Source organism: Schistocerca serialis, chromosome 5 (assembly GCF_023864345.2).
Source record: "Schistocerca serialis cubense isolate TAMUIC-IGC-003099 chromosome 5, iqSchSeri2.2, whole genome shotgun sequence".
Lineage (NCBI taxonomy): Eukaryota > Metazoa > Arthropoda > Insecta > Orthoptera > Acrididae > Schistocerca > Schistocerca serialis.
The window spans coordinates 13046570-13068948 of record NC_064642.1 but is presented as its reverse complement, the minus strand read 5'-3'; the positions used below and the strand labels follow the sequence as shown (position 1 = coordinate 13068948).

The following is a 22379-nucleotide window of genomic DNA, read 5'->3' as shown; positions in this document are numbered from 1 at the left end:
GTGAAAATCTGACGGCGCAAGACCAGGCCAATATGGTAGGTGGGGAATAACTTTTCAACCCAGCTCCTATATAATGTTGTTTGTCAGTTTAGTAGAATACGAGCGGGGGGATACAGTGGAGTAGCATCGCTTCACGCAGTCTTCCTGGTTGTTGTTCTTGGACTGCAAGACGTCGCAGTTGTTGACAATAAATCTGAGCAGTAATGGTCATAGCCTGGGGAAGCAGTTGGTAGTACAGCGCACCGTCTCTGTTCCACCAGATTCATACCATCATCTGCTGTGGATATGCGCAGGTCTCAGTGAGGGGGACTCGTTACTTTGTCTGGGCTCAACAATTCCTTTCTTTTCCCTATGTTAGCATAAAAATAACCATTTATCGTCACCAGTGCTGTTCAAAAGGCAGTTAATGACGAGCAATCGGAGATGCGCACATGGACACCCACTGAATTTTGTGATTTTGGCGTAGAGCGTGTGGTACCCACACACCCGATTTTTGAACCTTTCGCACTGCATGCAAATATCCCACGATGGTAGGTGGGTTGATTGATTTGAGGGAGGAAACCAAACAGCGAGATCATCGATCCCGTAGGATTAGGGAAGAGTGGGGAAGGAAGTCGGCTGTCCCCTTTTCAAAGGAATCATCCCGGCATTTGCATGAAGGGATTTAGGGAAATCACGGAAAACCTAAATCAGGATGGTTGGTTCAAATGGCTCTGAGCACTATGGGACTTAACTTCTGAGGTCATCAGTGGCCTAGAACTTAGAACTAATTAAACCTAACTAACCTAAGGACATCACACACATCCATGCCCGAGGCAGGATTCGAACCTGCGACCGTAGCAGTCACGCGGTTCCAGACTGAAGCGCCTAGAACTGCACGGCCACACCGACCGGCTTAAATCAGGATGGCCGGACGTTGGTTCGAACCGTCGTCCTCCAGAATACGAGTCCAATGGGCTAACCAGCGCGATGGTGGAATGACCATAGTTCGTCACATTTGCCAGTTCTCTGGTACAATGACATTAATCATTGTGGATTAATGCGCTTAAACTATCTTCATCAAAGCCCGAAGGTCTTCCTGAACATGGACGGTCACTAACGTCAACACAATTTTTTTGCGTTCTCCGTCCAAAGGCATTCTCCCCACACATGGCGCAGATGTTTCTGGTTGTCTCCGCTACTGTCAACCCTGTATTGCACTGAAACGTTCCGATTTCTCCACTTTTCACACCATTTTCTAGCGTCCACAGGTCGACTCAGTATCTCCAAATGACAAAATTACAACATGTGGCCTCGAGTAGCAACAGTGAACTGCAAATAAAAAATGACAGTCGATAAATACGTGGTGTATCTAAAAAGCTAGGTGAATGGTATCAGCTGGCCGAAGTGGCCGAGCGGTTTTCTAGGCGCTGCAGTCTGGAACCGCGCGACCGCTACGGTCGCAGGTTCGAACCCTGCCTCGGGCATGGATGTGTGTGATGTCCTTAGGTTAGTTAGGTTTAATTAGTTCTAAGTTCTAGGGGACTGATGACCTCAGTAGTTCCATAGTGCTCAGAGCCATTTCAACCATTTGAATGGTATCGTATCTGAAACGCAACTTGTGTGCGTGCATGTGCATGGGTCTTCAGAGAATTGAGGAGAGTCGATACATGGCACGGACTGCATGTGACTGGATGCGTAAACAGACTGCGACCAGTTGAACGTAGACGGTGTGAGAGGAAGCAAGGTGTGAACATCAAGTTCTGCTACAAATTGTGGAAGACTGCAACGGAGACACAAGGAATGTTGATGTAGGTGTACGGGAGGGAAGCAGTGAGCGGAAAATGTGTTTACGAATGGTTTAAACGCTTCCGTGAAGGGAAGGAAACAACTGAGGATGAGCCACGTTCAGGCCTGCCGTCGACAAGCAGAACCCCAGGAAGATCTGCTCCCGATTTGTGCCACACGAGCTCACAGACGAACAGAAAGCACAAGGGATGGAAACTGCTGGTGATTTCATTTCCATGTGTGACCAGGATCCATTGATCCTGAACACCATCATCACAGGAAATGAGACCTGGTAGAATCAGTTCGATCTGGAATCAAACCGGCAATTGATATCATTGTGTTCACCGTCTTTCCCACGGACAAGAAAAGAACCGTCTGCAAAAATCCAAGTTGGAAACACTGTTGATCGCCTTCTTCGACAACGACGACGTCGTCCACAAGGAATTTGTTCCCGCAGGTCGAACCATTAGTGCTGCATTTCACCATTCCATTTTGAAGCGATTGCTACAGCGTGTCCGGCGGTTTCGGCCAGAGTTGCACCGGACTAGAAAATGGATGCTGCTCCAAGACATGCCCCGGCACACTGCGCGATCCGTGTGCGCCAGTTACCCTGATCTGCCTCCTGCGGACTTCATCCTGTTTCACCGCTCGAAGGCGGCCATGGACGATGAGCGTTGTGCGCACGTGAATGCCATCAAAGATCGTGTGAGAGCCGTTCTGCGATCGATTCCACAGGAGGGTTTTACTGACAGTTTTCGGAAGCTGTACGAACGTTGTCAAAAGTGTGCTGTAGCTGGTGGCGACTATTTTGAAGGGCAATAAAGAACGTTTAATTGTATCTTTTGTTTTATTTGCTGTCTGATAGCAGTCACCAAACTTTTTAGACCCACCAAGTATACCTGTAGCAACCAGAGTGCCAACATGTAAAACAAAACGCTATGATCTTGTACAAAAACCTGAAACGCCCTGCTAAACCGGCAGGACAGGACAGGTAGTTGAAATTGTCGAAAGGGGCCAAAATGAGTGGCTGTCAGTTACACTCGAACACATAACTTTATTTATTTGACCACAGTCTGTAACACTCCGGTTTAATCTTCTGACTTATCCCGCTCGATCGGGATCTGATAGCAGCCCAAATAGATATTAATTAATGTGACCGTGTGCCTAATGGGGCTGGCAATCGGATTGGACTGCTACGGAGTTGTTACATTCCATTTTGTCCTTCTCAAATGCTGTAATAATGATATATCTGGTGCCAAGAAGAACAACAACACAGCTTCATTAATCAACAACCTATATTTATCACCAAAAACACAAAGTAAGGAGACAGCCACTGCCTTCGTCGTACAAAATTAATAACGGCTAATCTCAGCACAGGCCTCTTTGTTATTCATTATCGTCACACGCAAATTTTAATCACTGTATCCAACACTGCAATCCAACACTGCAATCCAAATAATGCCGGCGCGGTAGACGCGAAAATACAAATATCGGCACAAAAATGTCACTGAATCACACTAGTAATTATACTTTTTCACTTTCCCGTATATTTCTAACACAAAGGGGTTAAACCACGGCGATGGCCACTCCCTTTGTCGGTACGGTCTTGCATTCCAGCAACAGACCTCCACCCAGCTCGGCCCACAGCGCGTACCACTCTCCACTATCTCAACACTCGCTCTCGCTCTCGCAACCCGACACACACTGTCGATTGTTTGTCCTGTCGACCTGTGCTGTCGCAAAACTTATAGTAAGGGCCTACGGACCCCTTACAAGTCCAAATCCTTGAACTTAGTTATCGGCTGAATACGCCACACTATCTTATGGCTTAAGGGCACAACCACTTTAATTAAAAAAAGAAAAACGGCTAAAAGCCATTAACTCAAAATTCAGACCCCAAAAAGAATATTGAGAAGACAGAAGGTCTCACGTTAAGTAAGTTCTATAATTTGGCTGAAGGGCCAAAAATCTAACACTTGAAAAGCAACAACCTTAATTTAAATACGGCTGAAGGCCGATAATTTAAGACTCAAGGTAAAATTAAATAAAAAGCACAAGGCAGAAGGCCTTATCTTCAGTTAGGCTGAAGGTTCCAAAAGGTCTGATGCTCGAAAGGTAAAGATCCTTAATTCAAAAACGGCTGAATGCCCCATGATTTAAACCTCGAGGTACAATGAATTTAAACAACAAAGCCATATCTTAAATCAGGCTGAAGGCCTCAAACAGTCTAACACATGACAAGCAAGGAATTTTAATTTTAAAGTGGCTAAAGGTCCATGACTTAAAACACCACTAAAAACACTTCAACTTTAATTCAAAAACATCGGCTATGAGCCATACAAATACACACAACAGATAATAAGAAAAGGCAGTGCAGCTAACGCCGCTCAAGAGTTTCGGGGGTCGTCCAGCACTTGAAATACTAACGATCACTTAGGTGAGACAGGCAGTTGGCCCAACCATTCTCGATCCAACGACAACCCAACCAACAGGCAGTTAACGGACCCACCGACAAGGTAACTTCCGCTCCACTCGACCAGCACACAACTGGGAGTTCAATGCAAACGTAAAAGGCATGGACGTCCACAACCAAGCATACATTAAGCTGTCGAAGCACACACCATACTGGACAGCGACAACACGGTGGGGAAAGGACAGTGCCTAAATTTACGTCAACGGCCAGGGCAGGTAACCGGAACGGTAACGGCCACAAGGCAGAAAACTCCCTGGTGCACTTCAATTCAAAATAACGAAATACAGTTAGACTCCACCGGACGGTGGCTAAACCTTCGCCAACTCGAACACACATTATATTGCTCCCGGGAATGTCCCAACAGCCAGCAACGAGAACCAAACGGCACAATGTGAACAGTCTTGACCTGCTGGTAAATTAAATCCAAACTTTCGTGTCCAGGATCGGTGAGCCACGGAACTCGTAGCAATGGGAACAGCCCCATACACTCTGACACTGCATAGAGGCCGCCAGCGGTCCCGGCCAAACTACGCCCCGCGGAGATTTCCTCGCTGCTCCACGCCGGCCGATCGACTGCTCGCACAGCACAGCCGGAAACTATAAGCACCAGAGCAAAGATAGTACAAGGTGCGAATATCGATACACACCGCTGCTGCCTCCCACGTACAGAGGGAACAACAGCATAATCGCAGTAACAGCGGGAAACCTAACACAGAATAGGAACCAAGGTTTAAACCGACGCGTAACATGAGCCCAACACGGCTCAGAACATGAGACAGGAGTGTGATGATTACAGGATGCGATTAAAGCGGATCGGTCTGATGGACAGTTGTGTAATGTAACAGTATGGGCAACCGGCAGACAGTGTGAGTGGCCGCCGGTTGTCGCGGATTACCTATGCTGCGCCGCTCTGCTGCCTGAGCCACTCCGCCGCGCGCACCTCTGTTGTTGACAAACTGGCGGGCGGCGTGACGTCAGCCGGAACCGTGTCCCAACTTAGGGCGGGAATTTATGCGGCGCGGCGCGGCGCGGCCAGGTGCTGGCTGCCGGCTCGCGCCTCAGCAACTTGGGGGCTGAGTTTGGCGGCCCGGCGCCGCTTTTGTGCCGCGGCGCCTTCCGATTTACGGACGCGCGAGCCGAGTAGTTCTCACTTCTGCTGTCGTCGCTGACAACGGAGCTTTCGGTTTAAGCATAACATTAGCTCCCAGCTCTGCAGCTGCCGTCACGCGGTTTGCGCACGATGAGGCCACCGTGTGTAGCGCCGTGAGTTGAAGGACTCACTGCCGCCCCCCCCCCCTCCCCCCCGTCTCTCTCTCTCTCTCTCTGTGTGTGTGTGTGTGTGTGTGTGTGTGTGTGTTTCAAGTCACATCTGCGGGAAGAGCGGAGTTCATATAAGAAATCTGATTTGATCAATTATAAATGGTCCTGAAAGCCTGCGACTGTGAAGACAATAGGTTTGTTTACAAATAACTCGTCTGCTACCAGTCACGATTTTCTTTATTTTATTTTTCGCACGACGCGTTTCGGGAAGTGATTCCCATTTTCAAGTTCGTTTTTTGTGTTTGTTGTGTCATTCCTATGTCATGTTGTCAATGTGTGAGATTCTGCTTAATTTTGTTGACTTTAAGTTTCTTTATGGTCCATTTGTGCAGAGTCTCACACACACACTAAACATCACACACAACATGTTGTACACTTTTAAACATCCAAAACATTTTTCATAAACCAAAAATGTTTTGAAAAATGTTATGAAATATGTTTTAGATGTTTAAAAGTGTGCAACACGTTGTGTGTGTGTGTGTGTGTGTGTGTGTGTACCTCTGTACAAATGGGCCATAAGAAAACAAAGTCAACAAAATGAAGCAGAATCTCACACATCGACAATATCACATAGGAATGATACAGCAAACACAAAAAACGCACTTCAAAATGGGAATCATTTCCCGAATCGCGTCGTGCGAAAAATTAAATAAAGGAAATCGTGAGTGGTAGCTGACGAGCTATTTGTAAACAAACCTATCATATAAGAAATATTTGAAGCGTAATAAATGAATCTGCACTTACATCTACATCGGTACTCTGCAAATCACATTTAAGTGCCTAGCAGAGCCTCCTCGAAACACCTTCACAATTCTCTATTATTCCAATCTCGTATAGCACGCAGAAAGAACGAACACCTGCAGAGGAGGACAAAAGTATTCAATTCGGGCATTGGAAGTAATCGGAGAAGTAAACTGTAAATCTGTTTTTAACTGAAAATATATATTTTATTCTTTACAAATGTGTAATACATATGTCAGACCGAACATACGCAGAACAACAAGTAACAAAACACACATCATGTAAAAGAAATTGAAACACACAATGGACAAAAGTATTCAGACACGCAGCAGTCAGTATTTGGTTATGCGTTCCTTTTTCTGTTTTACAGCCCTCAATCTTTGTGGCATGGAGTAAACAACCTTTTCCGTTTCATCCGAGCCGATATTCAGCCATTCTTCTTCTATCAATACACGCAAATGTGTGAAACTGCTCGCATGTCGTTTGTATAGTCTCGTTTTCAGTTCATTCCAGAGGTTTTCGATGGGATTGAGGTCCGGGGACTGCGGTGGTGTGATGACGTGATGAGCCATGTTGTATAGGATTCTCAGTTGGACTGTTCCCGCCGTATGCTTAGGATCATTCTCTTGTTGGAAATAAAAGGCACCTCCAACATCCAACTTCGCAGCACTTTTCATCAGATTTTGTTTGAGTATATCGAGATAGACGAATTTGTCCATGGTGCCTTCAATAAAGACAAGCTCGTCAGCACCTCGGGAAGACATCCATCCCCACAACGTCACACTGCCGCCTGCATGTTCGATGTTTGTTTGCCTGTTTCTGGGCTCCCACCCTGTGTTTGCTCCACGCTACACTAAACTGCGGCCATCCACGTGGCTCAAAGTAAATTTGCATTCATCACTCCACAGAATCTTGTCCAAAGGTCACATCCTTGCCGATAAATTCTTCGGCAAAAACCACCCGCTTTTTTGCTTTACACTTACTGGCGAATGGTTTGCGCCTTGACACTCTGGCACAGTACCCAGCACTGCTGAGGCATCTGCGCAATGTTCTGACCCTAATTTCGGTACCAAAGCCTTTTGCCAGTCCTGCCACTATACAAGGGGCCGCTTTCGGCGGATCGTTTTTTCGCCATTCGAACTGTCTCCCTCTTATATCTGTTCGTGAGTTTCTGAGGACGCCCCTGTCGTGGACGATTGACGACGGTTTTCTCTTCTTTCTATTTGTGGAAGATACTGAATATTTTCGGCTTCAGTTGACGACATTGCCTATTTCTGCATATGATTTTCCCCTCACTATGCATCCCCACAATAAGCCTTCGCTCTTCCACTGTCGTTTCCCCAACTTTACGGGGCACGGCGCTACGTTGGTCTTTTTTGACGAGACCTGAGCTTTCCTGTAGTACGAGACAGCTGCCTTGCGTACACTGACTGCTTGCTGCCCCCGAGTTGTGCCTTCAGACTGCCGTTACGTTGTTCAAATGGTTCAAATGGCTCTGAGCACTATGGGACTTAACATCTGTGGTCATCAGTCCCCTAGAACTTAGAACTACTGAAACCTAACTAACCTAAGGACATCACACACATCCATGCCCGAGGCAGGATTCGAACCTGCGACCGTAGCAGTCGCGCGGTTCCGGACTGAGCGCCTAGAACCGCTAGACCACCGCGGCCGGCCCGTTACGTTGTCAAGCAGGGCGGTGTCTGATTACTTTTATCCTGCGTGAAACGCACTCCTGTGATGGTAACACAGAACTAATCGTTCCAGGTAGATGGTACGGTGACATTCGCATAGTCGACGTCTTTCGAAATATTCCCTGCATTATGGCACAAACGCAGACACATCAATTACAACTGACCGTGAGATACGCAACTGACCTGTGTCTGAATACTTTTGTCCGTCTCTGTATATCTTTCCGTACGAGCTCTGATATCCCTTATTTTATCATGGTGATCGTTTATCCCTATGTGGGTCGGTGTCATCAAAATATTTTCGCATTTTCAGGAGAAAGTTGGTGATTGGAATTCCGTGAGAACATTTCTCCGAAATGAAAAACGCCTTTGTCTTAATGATGTCCATCTCAAATCCCGTATCGTTTAAGTGGCGCTCGCTTCCCTATTACGCGATAATACAAAACGTGCGGCCCTTCTTTCAACTTTTTCTTGTACTCCGTCAATCCTATCTCGTAAGGATCCCGCTCGGCGCAGCACTCTTCTAAAAGAGGACGGACAAGCGTAGTGTAGGCTGTGTCCTTAGTACATCTGTTATACAGGGTGGAAAGTATTTAAATCGACAAACTCTGGGAGGTTGTAGGGGACATCAAAACAGATATTTTTCCCTAATGTCGTTTTTTCCTATGAGGAGTATTTAAACCAGTAGAGGAAGATTTCTCTGGCGGCAAATCAATTAAACCAACAAACACATTTCCATTTTTTTATGACCGAGAGACAACAGATTAACCCAACCCAGTTTCAATTACAGTAGATTTTCAAAAATACCTCCACTGACACGCAAACAAAGGCTACACCGTCGGATCATGTTCTGTTTGACACGGGCAAAAACCCCAGGAGTATCCTGAATTGTTCCTGCTGCTGCTGCTACTAACCGGGCAACCAGATCCTCTTCTGATGCAACAAGAGTTGCAGAAACAAGGTTACGCATCTCCCCCCAAAGTCCAGAGGGGACATATCTGGGGATCGAGCAGGCCATGGTACAGGACCACTTCTGCCAATCCACGTTTCTGGGAACCGTCGGTCCAGGAATCGACGCACACGACGACTGAAATGTGCCGCCGCCCCATCATGTTGGAACCACATGCGTTGTAGGGAGCGGGACGTCTTCCAGAAATTCTGGCAATGCTCTGGCGAGAAAATTGTAATAGTGCCTGCCATTTAATGGTCTAGGTAGCAGATACGGCCCAAACAGTCCCCAACAACACCGACCCACACATTAACGAAGAACAGCACTTGATGAGCGCTAGTAACTGTGGCATGTGGGTTATCCTCAGTCCAAACGTGCGAATTGTGAATGTTGAAGACTCCATCACGCCCAAATGTTGCTTCATTGGTAAACAACTCAGAGGATGGAAATGTAGGATCCATTTCACATTGTTCCAGGTACCACTGCGAAAACTGTGCTCGGGGTGGACAATCAACTGGTTGCAGGTTGTGGTCACGCTGTAAGTGAAATGGACGTAACAACTGCTCTCGAAGGTCTGTTCTTACATTCGTCTGATTCATCCCCATGTTACATGCAATTTTACGAATGTTGATTAAAGGCTCCCGCTCCACATGCTGCAAGGCAGCTTCCTCAAATTGCAGCGTTCTTATCGTGCGATGGCGTCCCTGTCCAGGTAATCTGATAAATGACCCGGTCTCACGCAAACGTTGGTACACAGCAGCAAAGGCCGTATGATGCGGGATACGGCGATTAGGATATTGTTGTTGATAAACCCGCTGTGCAGCTCGTCCGTTGTGGTGCGCTACGTAGTACTCACCAACCATACCAGTGTACTCACTCCAGGTGTATCGCTCCATTAGGAAACAGAGACAATGTACTGGTGGACAGCAGTTGCCTAAAACTGAAGAGCGTAATACGGCCTCCACTGGCTTAAATAATCCTCATAGGAAAAAATGACATTAGGGAAAAATATTTGTTTTCATGTACCCTACAACCTCCCAGAGTTTGTCGGTTTAAATATTTTTCACCCTGTATTTCCTAAGTCTCCTGCCAATAAAACGCAATCTTTGGTTAGCCTTCGCCACAACATTTTCAATGTGTTCCTTCCTGTTTAAGTTGTTCGTAATTGTAATTCCTAGGTAGTTATTTGAATTTACTGATTTTAGATTTGACTGATTTATCGTGTAACCGAAGTTTAACGGATTCCTTTCAATACTCATGTGGAAGACCTCACACTTTTCGTTATTTAGTGTCAGTTGCCAATTTTCGCACCATACAGATATCTTTTCTAAAGCGTTAGGCAATTTGTTTTGATCTTCTGATGACTTTCTAGTCGATAAAAGACAGCGTTATCTGCAAACAACCTAAGACGGCTGCTCAGATTGTTTCCAAAATCGTTTATGTAGATAAGGAACAGCAAATTGCCTGTAACACTACCTTGGGGAACGCCAAAACTCACTTCTGTTTTACTCGATAACTTTCCGTCAATTAATACGAACTGTGATCTCTCCGACTTGAAATCACGAATCCAGTCACACAACGGAGACGATGTTCCATTGACACGCAATTTCAATGCAAGTCGGTTGTGTGGTACACTGTCAAAAGCCTTCCGGAAATCCAGAAATACGGAATCGAACTGAAATCCCTTGTCGATAGCAGTCAACACTTCATGTGAATAAAGAGCTAGTTGTGTTTCACAAGAGCAATGTTTTCTAAATCCGTGTTATGTGTCAATAGACCGTTTTCTCCGAGGTAATTCATAGCGTTCGAAAACAATATATGTACCAAAATCTTGCTGCATATCGACGTTAATGATATGGGCCTGTAATTTAGTGGATTACTCCTACTACCTTTCTCGAATACTGGTGTGACCTGTGGAACTTTCCAGTCTTTCGGTACGGATATTTCGTCGAGCGAACGGTTGTAAATGATTGTTAAGCATGGAGCTATTGCTTCAACATACTCTGAAAGGAACGTATTTGGCATACAGTCGGGACCAGAAGACTTGCTTTTAGTAAGTGATTTGAGTTGCTTCACTGATCCTTGGATATCTACTTCTACATTACTTATGTTGGCAACTATACTTGACTCGAATTCTGGAATATTTACCTCGTCTTCTTTCGTGAAGGCATTTCGGAGGCTGTCTTTAGTAACTCTGCTCTTGGCAGCACTGTCTTCGATAGTATCCCCATTGCTACCGTGGAGAGAAGGCGTTGATTGTCTTGGCGCTAGCATACTTTACATACGACCAGAATCTCTTTGGATTTTCTGCCAGGTTTCGAGACAAAGTTTCGTTCTGGAAACAATTATAAGCATCTCGCATTGAAGTCTGCTCTGAATTTCGATCTTCTGTAAAAGATCAAATCTAGGAGATTTTGCGTCTGTTTAAGTTTGGCATGTTTTTCCGTTTTTTCTAACTGTGTTCTTTCCCGTTTTGTGTACCAAGGAGGATCAGCTCTGTCGTTTGTTAATTTATTTTGTATAAATCTCTCAATTGCTGCCGATAATACTTCTTTGAATACAACATACATCTGGCGTACACTTATATTGTTAATTTGGAAGGAATGGAGTTTTTCTCTCAGGAAGGCGTCAAGTGAATTTTTAACTGTTTTATTGAATAGGTATATTATTCGTTTATTTTTGGAGGATTTGAGGGTTACAATATTTAGTCTTGCTACGACAACCTTGTGTTCACTAATGTCTGTATCCGTTTTGATGCTCGTTATTAACTCAAGATTATTTGTTGCTAAGAGGACAAGTGTGTTTACACAACCGTGTACTATTTGCGTGCGCTCATGAACTAACTGCTCGAAATAATTTTCGTAGTGTGCGTTTAGCACAATTTCCGATTATATTTTATGCGTACCTCCGGAATTAAACACGTATTTTCGCCAGCATATCGAGGGTAAATTAAAGTCACCACCAGTTATTATCGTATGTCGGGTACGTGTTTGAAATCAAGCTCAAGTTTTCTTTGAACCTTTCAGCAACTGTATTGTCTGAATTGGGCGGGCAGTAAAAGAATCCAATTATTATTTTATTCCGGTTGCCAACAATGACCTCTGCCCATACTAACTTACAGGAACTATCTACTTCAATTTCGCGACAAGTTAAACTACTTCTGACATCAACAAACATGCCACCGCTAACCATGTTTAGCCTATCCTTTCGGACCACTGTCAGGTTCTTCGCAGAAATTTCGGCTGAGATTATCTCCGGTTTCAGCCAGCTTTCAGTGCCTATAACGATTTGAGCATCAGTGCCTCCTATTAGCGCTTGGAGCTCTGGTGCTTTCCCAATACAGCTACGACAATTTACAACTGTTTTATCGATGGTTTCTGTATGTACGTTCTTCCTGTTTTCGGCCTGCGCCTTTGTGACTGAAGCCCTTTTCGTGTTTTCCCGAGACCTTCTAACCTAAAAACCGCCCAGTCCACGCCCCACAGCCACTGTTACCCGTGTGACCACCTCCTGCGTATAGTAGACTTCTGACCTGTTTAGCGGAACCGGAAACCCAACCACCCCATGGGGCAAGTCGAGGAATCTGCAGCCTACACAGTCGCAGAACCGTCTGAGCCTCTGATTCAGACCCTCCACTCGGCTCTGTACCAAGGGTCCGCAATCGGTCCTGTCGACTGTGCTACAAATAGTCAGCTCTGCTTTCATCTCGAAAGCAAGACTGACAGCCTTTACCACTTCTGTTAGTCGCTCTAAACCAGAGAGAATTTCTGATACAAAGTGATGCACATCATTGCTACCTATTGAGCCACCACCAGCAGCTGGCTGCACTTTGTAATCATCACGGCATCCGGAAGGACACGTTCCGCGACTTGAATGACTCCACCTGGTATGCACACGGAGTGCACATCGGCTTTCTTGGACTTCTTGGCAGCCATGTCCGTAAGGGGCCCCAACTATCAATAATCCCACCCTCTGCGATTAACTGGATCTTGTAGGTTGAGAGGTTTCCTCTGAAACAGGACAGGTGGCGGCATATATATATATATATATATATATATATATATATATATATATATATATATATATATATATATATATAACTGGTAGAAGCGGACCTCGGGGAAGATCAGTTTGGATTCCGTAGAAATGTTGGAACACGTGAGGCAATACTAACCTTACGACTTATCTTAGAAGAAAGATTAAGAAAAGGCAAACCTACGTTTCTAGCATCTGTAGACTTAGAGAAAGCTTTTGACAATGTTAACTGGAATACTCTCTTTCAAATTCTGAAGGTGGCAGGTATAAAATACAGAGAGCGAAAGGCTATTTACAATTTGTAGAGAAATCAGATGGCAGTTATAAGAGTCGAGGGGCATGAAAGGGAAGCAGTGGTTGGGAAAGCAGTGAGACAGGGTTGTAGCCTCTCCCCGATGTTGTTCAATCTGTATATTGAGCAAGCAGTAAAGGAAACAAAAGAAAAATTCGGAGTAGGTATTAAAATTTATGGAGAAGAAGTAAAAACTTTGAGGTTCGCCGATGACATTGTAATTCTGTCAGAGACAGCAAAGGACTTGGAAGAGCAGTTGAATGGAATGGACAGTGTCTTGAAAGGAGGATATAAGATGAACATCAACAAAAGCAAAACGAGGATAATGGAATGTAGTCAAATTAAATCGGGTGATGCTGAGGGAATTAGATTAGGAAATGAGACACTTAAGGTAGTAAAGGAGTTTTGCTATTTAGGGAGTAAAATAACTGATGATGGTCGAAGTGGAGAGGATATAAAATGTAGACTGGCAATGGCAAGGAAATCGTTTCTGAAGAAGAGAAATTTGTTAACATCGAGTATAGATTTAAGTGTCAGGAAGTCGTTTCTGAAAGTATTTGTATGGAGTGTAGCCATGTATGGAAGTGAAACATGGACAATAACTAGTTTGGACAAGAAGAGAATAGAAGCTTTCGAAATGTGGTGCTACAGAAGAATGCTGAAGATAAGGTGGGTAGATCACGTAACTAATGAGGAGGTATTGAATAGGATTGGCGAGAAGAGAAGTTTGTGGCACAACTTGACTAGAAGAAGGGATCGGTTGGTAGGACATGTTCTGAGGCATCAAGGGATCACCAATTTAGTATTTGAGGGCAGCGTGGATGGTAAAAATCGTAGAGGGAGACACCGAGAGATGAATACACTAAACAGATTCAGAAGGATGTAGGTTGCAGTAGGTACTGGGAGATGAAGAAGCTTGCACAGGATAGAGTAGCATGGAGAGCTGCATCAAACCAGTCTCAGGATTGAAGACCACAACAACAACAACAACAACACACACACACACACATATATAGATGGATACAATTAATAGTTGAAGTTATTCCACGAAACACTATTTTCTTCCACTTGGTGAAAGGTCTCAAGCCTATTATCTCAAGTATGCCTAGTTGCTGTTCATCGCATTTCGTTAGTGTCCAGCTTCCAGCACCGTATGTTAATATCGGCTTCATTACAGCCTTTTACACATAACTTTAGTTCTCCTGAATAGTAGCTTAAATTTTAGATGTTTTCTGATGCCATGCTAGTACTTGTTGACGCACTGCGTTTGTTCTTGCAGTTTACTTCTGATCCAAGGTATCTGGAACTACGCTTCACTGCTGCTCGGCGAAGCAGTGTCACGGAGAGAACGACCCCTGTGCTGTCCAGCTGCTCACTGCTGCTCCAAGCTACAGGCGGGTGGCGACCGTCTGCCCATGGCGACAGCCTGTGCTTTTTCAGCCTCAAAGGACAGGCACTGCTTTTGTCTTCCAATGTGTCACCTTGTCGAACGCCGTGTGAAGAGTCCTTAGCAGATGCACAGCGTTCACACTTCTGCTATAGCACTCTGAGTCACGTGCGTGTGTGGAGCACTAGCTGCAGCCGCTCTGCCTGCCTCAGACTGTACGGCGGAGGTCGGAGGAAACCTGCTAGGACATGACGTCACGCGGATCGCCGTCCTGAGTACTCACGTTAGACCTGTGCCCGCCGAGGTACGAATGCAAAACACTCACGTTACACAAAGGGACACACTGTAAAACTGACGTACGCTGGAGGAAGTCGTGCCACGCGGATTCGGAGGTGCCGCAGACATTCAGCAGTATAGAGCCCAAGTTCTATTCGCTCCGTGGCGTCCACAGTTCGCAGCTGCTGCTGTAGTGGATTTTCTTTGAAGACCGTTACCCTGGAAGAGCCTCTCATCATCCACATGTCGCATGCGGTGTTTCAGGTACAGGCTGTTCAGAACCCTTTGATGAGGCGGGTAGCCCGAAAGGGTTCGGGCTTCATTCCCAATTTCTGGGGCGATGACGACCCCCGCCTGCTGTCACTCAGATGGGTCATGCCTGGTGAGGTGAAGATGGCACTGAAAGCGTGGGTCAGCTGAGCTGTTGCTGCGCGACTGGCTGATTTGTCATTTTTTTTGGAATTCAGCCACCGCTGCTGCGAGCACCCCTCCACCCCCCCGTCGGCAGCCATCCACTTACGCCACCATCAGAGACCATTCACTATCAGCTGGGTTTTAAAAGTGTTCGATGGATCGAAGATCGGCGTGGAATTTACTAAAAAGACGTCGGTCAGGGAGTTCTCATTGGTTTTCGCCTCACAGGTGACTAAGTCTCTCATTTTTAACGATTTGGTGTTGTCAGAAAACATTTTTCGACGTTTTCCACGCCGCTCTCTTATTTACAATAAGCGCCAACACCTGGTTCGCTCACATCCGTCGCAGTGCCCGTCATCCGCTGATTTTATTTGCCTCTCAACTCAGCTTAGACGAGGATATTGTACAGAAGAATGTAAAAAAAAAAATAAAGAAAGAAAGAAAACTGCCGGCTGGAGTGGCCGAGCGGTTCTGGGCACTTCAGTCTCGAACCGCGCGACTGCTACGGTCGCAGGTTCGAATCCTGCATCTGGCATGGATGTGTGTGATGTCCTTAGGTTAGTTAGGTTTAAGTAGTTCTAAGTTCTAGGGGACTGATGACATCAGAAGTCCCGTAGTGCTCAGAGCCATTTGACCCATTTTTTGTAAAAAAGACTAAGGATCTTTTAGTCGACGATCAGCTCGGCTATAGGAAAGAGAGGCAGTTCTGACGTTGTGGTCTATAATGGAAGCAAGAAAGTAGAAAAATGAAGATCCGCTTACAGGATCTTTCGACTTGGAAAAAGCATTAGACAACGTAAAGTGATGCAAGGTGTTCAAAATTCTGAGGAAAAAGGGGGTAAGCTATAGGGAAAGACGGGTAATATACAGTATGTACAAAAGCAGACGACCAAGAACGAAGTGCTCAGATCAGAAAGGGTGTAAGACACGGATTTAGAATTTCGCCGCGACTGTTCAATCTGTACATCGGAAAAACAATGATCGAAACGAAAGAATGGCTCGGGAGACGGATTAAAATTCAAGGTGAAAGGAAATCAATGACACGACTCGTTGATGACATTGCTATTCTGAGTGAAAGTGAAGAAGAATTACAAGATCTGTAGAACGCAGTGAACAGTCTAATGAGTACTGCATCGAAGAAACACCAAAGTAATGAGATGTAGTACAAGAGAACACCGAGGAAATACCAGAACTGGTGATCACGAAGACGATGAAGTTAAGGAATTCTGCTTACAAGGCAGCAAGATAAACCATGTCGATCGGCGCAAGGAGGACATAAAAAAGCAAGCACTGCCAAAAAGGGCATTCCTGGCCAAGGGAAGTCCCCTACTATCAAACGAAAGCCTTAATTTGCAGAAGAAATTTCAGATAGTGTACGTCGTGAGCAGAACATTGTATGGTTGTCGGACAGTGGGAAGACCAGGACAGAAGAGCATCGGAGCATTTGAGATGTGGTGCTAGAGTGAAATGTTGAAAATTAGATGGACTGAGAAGGTAAGGAATAACGAGGTTCCCAGCAGAATCGTCGAAGAGAATGACATATGGGAAACACTGAGAAGAAGGGACAGGCTGAAAGGACAACTGCTAAGACATCAAGGAATAACTTCCATGGTTCTACAGGGAGCTGCAGAGGTTGTAGAGGAAAACAGAGATTGAAATACATCTAGCAAATAATTGAAAACGTAGTTTGAGGTGGAAAGGTTGGCATAGGAGAGGAATTCGTGGGGGATCGCACCAAATCAAGATTGATGACCACATCCCCCCCCCCACCCCCAAAAAAAGAAAGGTTAACCAGCGCTCGGTGGCTGGGTCTGACATTATATGCATCGTGTGTAAAGTCCTGTTTTTAAGGTAGTCGTGTGATCGAGATGCTCAGAAAATCGCAGCGTCCCTGTCCCGATGTGGGTACGTGTCTTGTCTGCGGCTGCTGACTTCAGCGCAGGTGTGGTGTGTAGAGATCGTGGCATAACTACGTCCTGTAATACTCCCAGCTAGCACTAGGCCACATTTCGGTGGAGGAATGCCCTTTAGAAGGCTGGAACATGGTCGCACTGCGGGGATCCTCTTGGCGTTGGCAGCTGTAATTATAAGCGGTAGTCTCTTCAAGTCGCCACGTGGAAGCGGTCTGGGCGGAATCTGCGACATTTGATTGTTGGGTGGTAGGTGACCGCTGTCAGGGCCTCATGTGTTACGGCCACTCTTTTCAGCCGTGTTTTGCTGGTGTTTGTCATCCTGGAGCTTTGAGCTTCAGAACTGATCGCGGAGTGGCAGCGACACCACAAAGTCGGCGGGAGCCAGGCTTCAGCGGACTGTACACGGCCACGCCATTTTCCCACGGTGGCGCAAGTGGTCAGTGGCGGGAGCCCTGCTACGTCTCAACTACTTTCTGCCCAGGTGGAGGTATAAGTAAGGTCTGCCGCAGAAGTGGGGGCCGCGTACAGGTACTGTGGAAGTGCAGTATCCTCTACTTCCACTTTACGTTACAGATAACATTTAATAATGAATCCATATTACTTTCATTCTTTCTTCATGTTTTACAACATATAATCCTTAAGCTTAACATCAGTAGTCAATGGAACGGTTTTACTTAACAGCTGTTTTGTTAAAGCTTTAAATGTAAAGGGGGAGGAAGGGCCGGCCAAAGTGGCCGTGCGGTTAAAGGCGCTGCAGTCTGGAACCGCAAGACCGCTACGGTCGCAGGTTCGAATCCTGCCTCGGGCATGGATGTTTGTGATGTCCTTAGGTTAGTAAGGTTTAACTAGTTCTCAGTTCTAGGGGACTAATGACCTCAGCAGTTGAGTCCCATAGTGCTCAGAGCCATTTGAACCATTTTTTTTTTTTTTGATAGGAAAGGGCTGACCCAGTAAAGTGAACATTTCAATTCCAATGGGTTTATTAACTACCCAAAACAATGTCAAATACAAATTGACAGGCGCCACTGAAGCAAGGTTATTTAAGAGACATTCTGTACAGAAATCATATCAAGTTATTTATTAACTTTAACAAGCAACTGTAGTTAAGACACATTATTTAAGACCCTTTTCAATTGCAAACATTAACATTACATGTAAAATAACAGTTGACACACAGCCTCAACTTTAACACGAATGCTTAACACGTACTTATTAAACTTAACTTGGGCAATCTTGCAAATCGAATCACGAAATTATTCAAATGCCCCTTGACTTGTAAGATGGACTTATATTAGAAGCGTGTATTCGTCATTGCCATACTGGCGTATCACCCGGAGTGATGGTATGGGGTGCCATTGGTTACACGTCTCGGTCACCTCTTGTTCGCATTGACGGCACTTTGAACAGCGGACGTTACATTTCAGATGTGTTGCGACCCGTGGCTCTACTCTTCATTCGATCCCTGCGAAACCCTACATTTCAGCAGGATAATGCACGACCACATGTTGCAGGTCCTGTACGGGCCTTTCTGGATACAGAAAATGTACGACTGCTGCCCTGGCCAGCACATTCTCCAGATCTCTCACCAATTGAAAACGTCTGGTCAATTGTGACCGAGCAACTGGCTCGTCAAAATACGCCAGTCACTACACTTGATGAAATGCGGTATCGTGTTGAACTGCATGGGCAGCTGTACCTGTACACCCCATCCAAGCTCTGACTCAATGCTCAAGCGTATCAAGGCCGTTATTACGGCCGGAGGTGGTTGTTCAGGGTACTGATTTCTCAGGATCTATGCATCCAAATTGCGTGAAAATGTAATCACATGTCAGTTCTAGTATAATATATTTGTCCAATGAATACCCGTATATCATCTGCATTCCTTCTTGGTGTAGCAATTTTAATGGCCAGTAGCGTAAGCCATATGACTGTACACGAACTTCGATAGCTCCAGTTTCCAGAGTTGTCTCTCTATAAGAAAAAGTTACGAGAAGAGGTCGCTTAACACTAGAAAGTCTAATATCTCAGGTAGTTATAGGCAACAGCAAAAACTATCTTCATAGCTTTAATCTGGCTGGTTTCAATAAAAAAGTTTAGTTTTTGACTGAAGAAAATATGTATTGTTTTGCTTTCCGTTTGCTGTTTCGTTGTGTCTCGAGCATGGACAAATGATGGTTCTAGTAATATAAAGAACAGAAAGAAAAAACTGAAGAGCGTGAGGGGTCAAAGCAGCACCTTCATAATGCCGTTTCACCACCACTTTTAGGAACCGTTAGTGTTAAGGAGAAACTTAGCGAGGCATACAGACTTTCAAACAATGAGAATAACATGAAGGTTAAAAATAATTGCGAAATTTTGTCCAAAATTGTAGAGGGCATTTTCCTTTGTAGAAATTCTGAAACTACCTTACTTGTACATGGTGAAAAAGACGATTCAGTAAATCAGCGGTCTTTAGAGAATTACTAATTTTTGTGTCTAAATTGGATTCAGGTTTAAAGAAGCACTCAGAAACCAGTGCAGACGTTAAAGATGTTTCTAAGACGATTCAGAATCAGGTAGTTGCCACGAAAGAGGTAAGGACGGAAATTGGAAGTGTTTCCCTTGTAAATATCATGGCTGATGCCCCAACAGATATTTTGGAAGTCACTTAAATGGTTCTTGTTCTACGGTACGTATTGAATGGAGAAATATTTCAGTGTTTTTGGGATTATTTATTTCAGAAGATGGAACAACAAGCGGCATGTTAAAACGCGTTTTAGCGTAATAGGACATAATCCTTCGAGGAAGTGGACAAAAATTTATAGCCCAGACACTGCATGGTCCAAATGTCATGAAAGGTAAAACAGCAGCAGTTGAAGCAAAAATCATAGCTGTTTATACTAATGCACATATCATCTACTGTTATGCACATCAGCTTAAATCAGTAAAAAGAAACGCAGCAAGTATTTCACGAAACCCAAGAATAGCCGGCCGGAGTGGCCGTGCGGTTCTAGGCGCTACAGTCTGGAATCGAGCGACCGCTACGGTCGCAGGTTCGAATCCTGCCTCGGGCATGGATGTGTGTGATGTCCTTAGGTTAGTTAGGTTTAATTAGTTCTAAGTTCTAGGCGGCTGATGACCTCAGAAGTTAAGTCGCATAGTGCTCAGAGCCTTTTGAACCATTTGAACCCAAGAATATTTTTCTGTAGCATTCTGCTTGTTCCAATATTCTTCTCAGAATCGTGGCAACCTGTATCCATTCTCAAGAAGCATAGGGACGTAAGCATTCCACTTCATCTTCTACGACGTCCAGTTTCTAAGGTACGGATCAGAAACAGAACTGTAAGAATTTGTAACCTTTAAGAAACAACCATTCTCAAATTTACTGAAAATCGACTGAAGGTCAGTCCACCACAGAAGCAACAAAAATTTTAAAATACCCGAGTGATAAGAGCGTCAAAGTGTGGTTGGACCTTTTTCATAAGATTATACCTCATTCTGAAAGAACTTACAAGTACAACCAAGTACAGTCTTGAGAAATTAGTGTGTTTAAGGCTAATTAACATGTAACAAACTGCTATTTTAGAATTAAGAAAAGCGAAGTACTGTGAGAATCGTTCAGACCCTCTTTTCATAGAAGCTAAGGGAGTTTGTGATTGTGCATACAATGGAGAGATATTTTTCTACTAAACACTTAGTAGCTACTATATTGTTCTACAAGAAATGCTTTGCTAGGTTTAAGGATGAACATCCTATACAGCAGATACTATTGGCCACTGAAATCCTTGATACTGAACTAAATGCATATTGTAGATCTGATATTCATTAACTACGCAAAATTAACTGACTAGATGAAACTTTCTTGGAAAAAATGTCTTAGTCAAGTTACGAAACTGATATAAATCCCATTCACTGTACCCATAACTACATCAGAGGCAGAACACTCATTTTCCATGCCGAAAATAATAAAACCCTTCTGAAAAACACTATGAATTCGGAAAAACTAAATGCCCTTGGAGTGCTTTCAACCGAGAAGTGTTTCCTCAGGTGGCATCCAGAGACGAAGAAGAAAATTAAAGTTCTTCTCGCGCAAAAAATAAGAATGGATTTCCTTTTTAAATGAATAGATCAAGCTTTAATCGTAATAATTTAGGTTAAAGTAAGTAAAACATATTTGACTTTTGCCAAAGAAAAATCGCCAAAAGCCATACGATTTCAGAAGATATTTTGTCTATACGACCAGTTTCGGCATCTCATTGATGCCATCTTCAGGCCTATGGATTTCATGCATCGACAATCAGGTATACTGGATCCATCAGTATCTGAATTTCGTGAATTCGGTTTTGGAATCTTTACTTCGAAGACTTGATGGCTCGAGCTATGAATGTATCGATACATATCTTACTGTCTATACATGGAATGCATAGGGGCCAGAAGAAGGCATTAATGAGATGGCAGAACTTGTCGTCTAAGTAAAATAAGTTGTGAAAATATACGGCTGTTTGGAGATTTTTATTTGTGTAAATATTTGACAGGCCGCTGTCCCATATCCATGTCGGATCATCAGAGATATCTAGCTTTATTGTGGTAGTATTTTCTTTTGTACATGTTTGCTTCCTTTTACATCATTTTAAAACAAAGACTAAAAATTTCCTGGGCAGCATCTTCGCTGATATTAACTATGAGCCGCCACTGTGTTCCAGGTATGCGAGTAGCACTATGAGGACACAGGGCTATCTGCGAGTAAATGGTTTTGTGAAGGCAGTCTGAGCTTGCGTATTACAGTGACGAAAAGTGACTGGCACTTCTTTCTTTCTTTTACTGGTGCCTTGTCCCTCAATTTCGCAGGGTCGGCACGGTTAGGAACGGATTTCTCAAGGTTAGTTATAAGGGATTGCGGGATGCCCTTCCTGCCACCACCCCGTACCCCCCGGGATGGAATTAGTGTACCCCAGCTGTCTGTGTCTAGTGTAATCCATGGCATAGTGCGAACGTGTTCAGATGTCTGCGACTCGTGTGACTGAGGCGGAACGTGGGGACCAGCCCAGTATGCACCTAACAGGATGTGGAAAACCGCCTAAAAACCACATACAGGCTGGCCAACACACCAGCCAACGTCGGTAATCCGCCGGGCGGATTCGA

The 22379-nt window shown here is 44.6% G+C and overlaps 1 protein-coding gene across 1 annotated transcript in view; it reads right to left on the bottom strand.

Annotated features, from left to right (window-relative positions):
• Nucleotides 1-22379, bottom strand: part of LOC126481703 (epithelial discoidin domain-containing receptor 1-like) — an 833514-nt gene that overhangs the window by 557473 nt on the left and 253662 nt on the right. The window lies entirely within an intron of this gene.